The sequence below is a fragment of the Protopterus annectens genome, chromosome 6.part0 (assembly GCF_019279795.1).
Source record: "Protopterus annectens isolate FY-2018-M chromosome 6.part0, PAN1.0, whole genome shotgun sequence".
Taxonomy (NCBI): domain Eukaryota; kingdom Metazoa; phylum Chordata; order Ceratodontiformes; family Protopteridae; genus Protopterus; species Protopterus annectens.
Genome location: NC_056737.1, coordinates 842508982 through 842516953, shown reverse-complemented (window position 1 = coordinate 842516953; position 7972 = coordinate 842508982). Strand labels below are relative to the sequence as shown.

General features: G+C 41.2%; 1 protein-coding gene across 1 annotated transcript in view; it reads left to right on the top strand.

Moving 5' to 3' along the window:
• The first annotated feature begins 5770 nt into the window (after nt 1-5770).
• Nucleotides 5771-7972, top strand: part of EIF5 (eukaryotic translation initiation factor 5) — a 587707-nt gene continuing 585505 nt past the window's right edge. Inside the window, exon 1 of the mRNA XM_044074522.1 lies at nt 5771-5938. The gene's annotated coding sequence lies outside the window, so the exon portion shown is untranslated. The remainder of the gene's footprint in view (nt 5939-7972) is intronic.

Genomic DNA, 7972 nt, shown 5'->3' with positions numbered 1-7972 from the left:
AAACAGAACATGCTGGAGGGATAGATTCCTGTCCCAGAGACTTCCCATACGTACATTCCAAACAGGGTGTTGTACTCTATAATGGGTCTAATGAGTGTAGAGTACAGAGGAACAATTACCTCTTTTTTTCATGGATGAGAACCCTTTTATGATGAGGTGTGCCACGTAGAAGGACTTCCTGACTACTGTGGCGATGTGACTATCAAAGGAGAGACTATTGTCCACCTGGGTCCCAAGGTCTCTTATCACACTTTCGGTGTTAAGTATACTACCTCCTATGTTGTAGTTCATGGGTACAGAGTTTTTACCAAAGGGGATGACAATGCACTTTTTGGCATTGAGCTTGAGGCCATGGCTTTGACACCAGGCATCTGTCTCAGTGAGGCCCTTTTGTAGGATGTCCACATCGTTAGGAGTTTTGATTATGGCTCCTAGTTTGCAGTCATCTGCGAACTTAGTTAGCCAAAGACCTTCTGTGTTAGCCTGTACTTCAGAGAAGTAGATACCAAACAGGAGAGGACCCAGGACTGAACCCTGTGGTACTCCACTTGTCACTGGTCTGAAGTCAGATTTGGAGTCTGCTACTTTCACAGTGTGGGTTCTTTCAGTGAGTCAGTTGGCAACCCATTTTGTGACATAGTGATTTATACCTAGTTTAGTGAGTTTATCTATAATTCCAGAGTGGGGGATGGTGTTGAAAGCCTTGGCAAGATCTAGATAGGCTGTGTGAACCACCTTACCCTTGTCTACGGCTTTGGTGACTGCTTCAAAGAAGTCTATCAGGTTTAGGAGACATTATCTGCCTTTTACAAACCCGAACTGGGTGGGGTCCAGAGTTTGGAAATTACCGCTGTCTTTGTTTATAAGTTCCATGATGATATGTCCAGGGCCTTGCAGACCAGGCTCATCAGGCTAATGGGGTGGTAATTCCCGGGGTCCGTGGTGGCTCCCCCCTTGTGGAGTGGGATAACCGTTGCTGTGCGCTATTCAGCAGGCACAAAGACTGAGGTGAGGCTATGATTGAACATGGTACTTAGGTGGGGTGCCAGTTCGTTCTGTAGTTCATGTAGAACGCAGCCTGGGATGTTGTCTGGTCTCATGGATGCTGTGTTCTTGGCTTTGGAGAGTGTGTTTTTACCTGTGCAGCCGTGATTACAGGAACTTTGCATTCTTCCGGTATAGAGATGGACTCCTGAGGGGGGGTAAAGTTAGCACTGAACCTATCTGCCAAGATGTTGGCAATATCAGTTGGGTCTGTATATTTAATGCCATTGTGCTGTAACTCAGAGCAGATCTGAGTGTTGCCATTGAGATTCTTGACATAGCTATAGAATGCTTTGTGGTTGTCTTTAGAATCGGTGGCGATTTTGTTTTCGTAACTAGCTTTGGAGGATTTTATCAGGGATCACAGCTTCTTACTGAGGCTGACCAGGGAGCTCCTCCACTCGTGGGATTTTACTCTCTTTTGCAACAGTTTCTTCCTTCTGTTGTACAGTTTGTTTATGGCAGGGGACCACCAGATTGGCTTCCTTTGTTTGGAGGATAGCGTCTTGGTTCTGTTTGGGATAGCACGATCCATGCACTCATGTAAGTGCTAATAAAGTGCAACTGTGTAGGATTCAGTAGTCGTAACTGTATTGTCCATCTGCATGGGTGTCATGAAATTCACCACTTCTGTCTTAAGAAGCATGAAGTTGGCTTTGGAGAAATTTTTTACAATGGTTTCCTTAATGGGGGGTGGGGGCAGGATGTGGATATCTAGGGTAATTAGCTTATGGTCAGATGGACCAATGAGGCGTTGACTTCAGGTGTGGAACACCGGTCACTCATGTTGGTAATGACTAGATCTAGGATACTGTTGCCAGTGGTGGGGGTGTGGATAAGTTGATCCAGGGCATTGGAGTTTATGAATTCCAGAAAGCACTGAGCGAAGGAGTTGGTACATGAGTAGTTTTCCCAGATAATGGTGGGGTAGTTGAAATTGCCCATTATTAGGGTGTTTGGTTGAACCCTAATATTTTCCAGTACATCAAGAAAAGAGGAGTGGGAATCCTGGGGCATGGTGGGTGATCTGTAGCAAGCTACAATTTGGATTGTAGTTTTGCCCAGAGTTAGTTGCACTTGAATAACCTCAGCTGCATTATGCTGAGCAACTAGCATGGAAGTGTGTATATCCTTAATGAATATGGACACACCTCCACCTTGGTATTCCAGTCCAGGTTACATGGCCGAAAAGTGTGGTATGAATTACAGCCTGGTAGTGCAGGGGTGCTCTCTGGAGCCTTGAACCAGGTCTCAGTCACTGCACAGATATCAATGTTCTCCATTTTAAGGAGTGCCTCGAGTGAGTGCATTTTGAGATTTAGACTTCTAGCATTGAATAGCATCACCCTCAGTTTTTGCTTTCCTGTTACGGTGGTGAATTTGTCATTTGAACCTTGCCTAAAAAGGCACTATAGGGGCAGCAAGAACCTTGGCCAGTAACCGGAATCCCAGGGGTGACAGGTGGAGGCCATCTCTGGCAAAGCATCGTGGTCTGTCGACCATGTCATCCCAGGATCCCTTTAGAATGGCACCAGAAGCTTAGCCAATTGTTGAAGTCAATCATTTTGTCCTTGTACTGCGGCATCATTCTGGGTGATGGCAGAATGCTACTTCGGGCTGGGGTCATACCTGCCTGGGCTACAAGATCGGAGAGCGCTTCCATGTCTCTTTTCATGTAGTCCAGGGAGGTACATCTCAGGTCATTCACACCAACATGGACAATGACAGTCATATTTGTACTTGTTGTGGAGTGACCTGAGTGAGTGGGTTATGTGGCAGATCCTGGCACCCGCCAGGCAGCAGACAGTAACCTTCTCCTTGTTTAGCCTCGCCAGTGGGACATCAGTGTGCCTGACTATAGAGTCACATATGACTAGTGTGTTGGGTACGTTGTTTTGCATTATTGGCTGTGGTTGAGTGGCACACTGAGTCTGCGGGCTGTCATTTGGGTTGTGTTGGGGTGGAGGTTGCTTGCATTTCTGCTTTGGAGGTCTCTGTTGCTTGAGCAGATTATTAAGAACCTCCGAGAATGTTTTTGTGCTTCTATGTGTGGATTTTGGTGATGTAGATTTAGTGAGACTATATGATAAGTGTGGTATGGTGCAAGTGTTGTCATGTTCCGTCTTGATTGGAGAGAGCTTTACCTCCAGTTTTGCTAGATAAGTGCATCTCGCACAGGTTGTAGTGTTGGGTGGCAGGAGGAGAGGGTTGTCTGTGTACATGAGGCAATTTCTACATTGCTCCAAGATGCCCAGATTCATCAGATAAACAGGAGAGAACACTGGGAGCTGACCCTTGGACATGCCTGAATAAAAAAAAAAATTTTCTCTAGAGAAGTGAGGAAAGTGAGTTCAAGAGCTGTTTTTCTCTAAGCAAGTGAAGAAAGTAGATACCAAAACTGTTTTCCCTCTAGGTAATGAGGAAGGTTGAGTGCTGTAGTAATTAATAGGTTATTTAGTGCTTACAAGTTCTGAACAAGTGCTGATCACGCATACGCAAATTCAAGTGCTAAAACTAAGAATCTGTATCTGGACTAAACTAGTTAGAGGAAAGGGGGGAAACAAGTGCAAAGGTGGGCTTTTAAATCAGAAAGTTGAGAGAGATGGAAAAACTGCCCAAAAGGCCAATAACTACAATTTCTGGGCCAGAACCACTCCTTATGTGGTAGATAGGATGCCTAGTGCTTACCACTCCCACTGATAAGCTAGAAGGCTTCCCTTCTACACAGAAAGCTTGAAAGCTTGGTGGGGCTCAGAAGCTTACATAGAGTCCTGGATACAGCAAAGCTGAATCTGGACTACACTAGTTACAGGAAAAGTATATGTGTATATATATATATATATATATATATATATATATATATATACATACATACACACATACATACATACATATCCCCATACACACACAGAAAAGTATAACAGCAGTCAAAACAATTCAAATGCAGTGCAAGCTAGCACACTTGAGTATGTAGCAATGTTAGACCAACCAGTTTAAAAAATGCAATTAAATTAAAAATGACTAAAAACAAGTGCAGAAGGAGTCTATTAGGTAGAATGAGGTAAAGAGATGGGAGTGTGTGTGTGTGTGTGGGGGGTCCCAGATCAAATCTACAGTGGGGGCGGGCAACTGCAAGCGCCTCCAAATTTAAACAACAACACAAGAATAGGCAGGTTGGGTATGGGATGGGACCAACACCTTCAGCAGAGATCTGAAAAACTATACAGTGAAGCAAAAATAACTGCACAACTCTGAAGTCAGCCAGCAATGACATAAAATTAGTCAAATAATTACAAGTACACAACTCTAAAGTGCCAGAAAAATACTCAGCTCTGTATATCTCCAGATAATTTGAAGAGCACTCTGTCAGGATACAGGAAGGCTCCAGCAATGATAAGCTTTTACTTGGATACATAAGTTAATAATGCGATCCTTAGATGCAGAATTACCATCCTGACATAAGTAAAAGTATCCAAATGTTTGCCTCATACTTTTGGTCCACTTTTCATAAACCTTTAGTTTTGGTAAATTAGAAAATAGTGGCAGACGTGAGTTTCAGGCGCTCCAGAAAATTCATCCTAACGTAAAACACATTATTTTATCAACTTCATATGTTCATACGTGCGATATCTAAAAACTGTCACAATTTTTCTAGGTTTGTGTCCCCATTGTTTGTAGCCTTGTCCAGATTTCTTGGGCAGGGAAATGGAGAAGTATGCATCCAGCTCTTTGATAATTGCGTTACTACATGGTTTAACTTACTTAAGAAGTGTTTCTTAAATGCTACAAAATAAAGTAGAATGCAACTCGACTGGCTTCCCCTTTCTAAGCCTGCTACTTCAACAGTATCGCCTCCTACAAATTAGTAAGTTAAAATATACTGTTTTCGAACACTTTGCCGTGGGCCGCAAAACTAAAATTTCCTGATGGGACTGCGGGCATACCTCTCAAGTGTACCTCATTACGAGGAACGTACCTCATTTTGGGGTCTTAAAAAGTTCATGTTCCTCAAAGTTCCACATTGAAATAGTCGGCCACAAATTCAATGTTAGGATTTTTTTTTTAAGTGAAAGCCATGGTAAATAGAAATTAATTAATTCATTAAAGGATATTCTTTAAAAGTAAAACCAGCATATTTAAACCATCAAATGACCTTCCTAGTTGAAGCTGTTAGCAAGCCATTAGTGCGTATTCCACAATTTGTCCATTTGTTCCACATTATGAAGGCGAGTGTTCCTCATTTTGGAGCTGGAAGGTTGAGAACTATCTATGACTGCGGGCAATGCAGAAGTTTGGGATGTATGTAGTTTCTGTACGATACTGTATATGCATGCAATTAAAAATGTCACCATATTCCAAAACCACATTTTAAAAGCTTACAGTTTAACAACACGTTTATGCCTCAAGTTTCTCCCTTAACAATAAAATTACCACACTGCCGTTGCATTACACATACAACACCGAAATTCCAATAAATTAAATATCTTCAACGTTTTTAAAAAAACAAACACCACATACCACAATCAGTTTTTATTTATATTACTGTTACATACTAAAAAAAAAATCACACGACAGTTGGGGGAGGGAAAACCACACCAGCCAACCAATTGTAGCTTAACAACACCGTTACTTCCCGCAGTCCTCCTCTTTACCCACTGGCAAATTACTCACCTTTAATTGGCAAACGATTGACGTCATTTCCTTCCAAAGCTGAAACGTTTTGGATTTCATTATCCGGAACTGTTGTGACGTTATTTCCGCTCTAATCGTTGATTTTTAGCTTGCGCTGTTTATCTTTTCAAGCGGCCTACATTTTTTTTAAGTGTCATTTTTGTTTATTTAGATGCTCAAAAATATTAACGTAAAGTAACTGACCAGCCGAAGGGATAACAAGGTATGATTTTGTGCTAAATAGACTGGATTATTAAAGCTCCTATATATTTTTTATTGTAATGGAGGCATGGGGCCGGACGCTGTTCTGTATGGCTACGTTAGATGGCAATATGTGGTTTGCGAAGAATTGCACCATCAACTAACGTAAGGTGGTTGTGTGTAGGTTTTTAACGTGTGGAGTTATGAAATGTTCGATTAAATGCCGGCTGACTTTCTCGGCTACTATAATACTCTATGCTGATTTTAATTTTATATGTGTGGTATTTATTAACTGAAGTTCACTGTCCTGTTACGTTTTCTCTTTGAAAATAAGTTGTGTGTGTGACGTAAGTGTACATTTTGTTATATCGGCGTAATGATAGTAATGGGTTAAGTATTTTGTCTTAACCCCCCCCCCCCGGTTGCCCTACATTTAGCGGAATGACACGTTTTGGTAGTAGCTGTCAACCCACGTGATTTTAGAGTCTTTTCTTAATACGGGATTTTACTCTTCCGTAGTCAAAATCCTCCATTGGATGTAAAGCCACCAAGCCTTGACTGTTTTCTTTAGTCGCACGGGTGTTACCAGAGTACCGCAACTTTTTATAATAGCTTTTAACAGATCTTTGCATATTACTTAATTTATTATCGTAATAAACCAAGGTAAAAGCCTAAAATAACGGGAGACAAAGGCCCATAAATTGGGGTAGACTTTAAATATTTATTTATTTATTTATTTATTTGCAGTTGTTTAACCAGGATAGTCCATTGGGCCAGAAGAACCCGTTTTCAATGGAGTCCTGGGGAGAAAAGCTCCACATACAAATTTACACACAGGTTAATTAAACAAACATAGATTACATAAGAAGCAAGACTAAATTGATATACACACAAAATGTATAAAGATTACATAGGTTTCAATCAAAGTTAAAAGTATTTTTTATTTATTTATTTTTTTTTTTTAACAAGAATTTGTAACCTGGGATTAGAGAGTAAGGAAGGGAATAGTGTAGAAGTAAGTGTAAGTCATGAGGGATGGGAGCAGGAGCATTCCCATGTGGAAGTTAGATAAGAGTGGAGTGATTTTTTAAAGGATGGGAGGCTAGAAGTGGTACGAATGGGGGGGGGGGAGTTCCATAGGCGTGCCAGAGAGTGAGATAGGAGGTATTGTCCTGGGGGGTGGAGTGGTCTGTGCACTTCTATGAGGTTTTGATTGTTAGATCTGAGAAGCCTTGGTGTGTGATGCATTTTAAAGGTAGTGGAGAGAGGGACAGAGGGAAGGTTGGAAAATGAGTTTATGAGCATAGGTGAGCTGGGTGTAGTAGAGGTAGTTAAGAAGTTCAAGCCAGTTTAGTTTGTGAAGAGATTCACAGTGATGGGTTGAGGATTTGTTGCTAGTAGCGAATCTGGCTATTTTATTGTAACAAGAGGACAATTTGGTTTTGAGTGATGACTGTAGGTTTGTTAGAAGAGGGGCTCCATAGAGAAGGGAGGGTAAGAGAAAGGAAGTAGAAAGAGTAAGTTTAGTAGTCGAGGTGAGGAACCGATTGTGTCGATAGAGCATGCCAAGTTTTTGGTGGGTTTTTTTTATGTTTAGTAGTAGATGGGAGTTGAATTTGAGCCTGTCAAATACTGCTCTTATAAACGTAAGATACTGACAGAATAGTAACAATTGTCTTTTTCTGGAGGATATAAAATCTTTAAACTCAAAGGTATGCCATAGTTACTGACTTCGGTTCTTGTTTTGTCAGAAGTCCGCCGATTTTATAGGAATCTGGTTAATAATGAGGCAAACATCAGTTTATATATGTGCCTGTTAGTCAGTCCTTCATCTGGGAGACTGATTTGTATGTTTGGTTTTAGCGCAAGTATTAAGTTTTCTTATTACGTTTGACAGAGATGGATTAGCCAGTTTTTTTTTTTTTTTTGTTTTGTTACAAATTGAGCGGGTAGGTGTCAGGTCTCGTTTGACTCTCTAGCCGTGACTTGTGCGCAAGAGGATTATTAAAGATTGACAGGAATCTTGATTTAGTAGTGAATAATAAAACGTGATGTA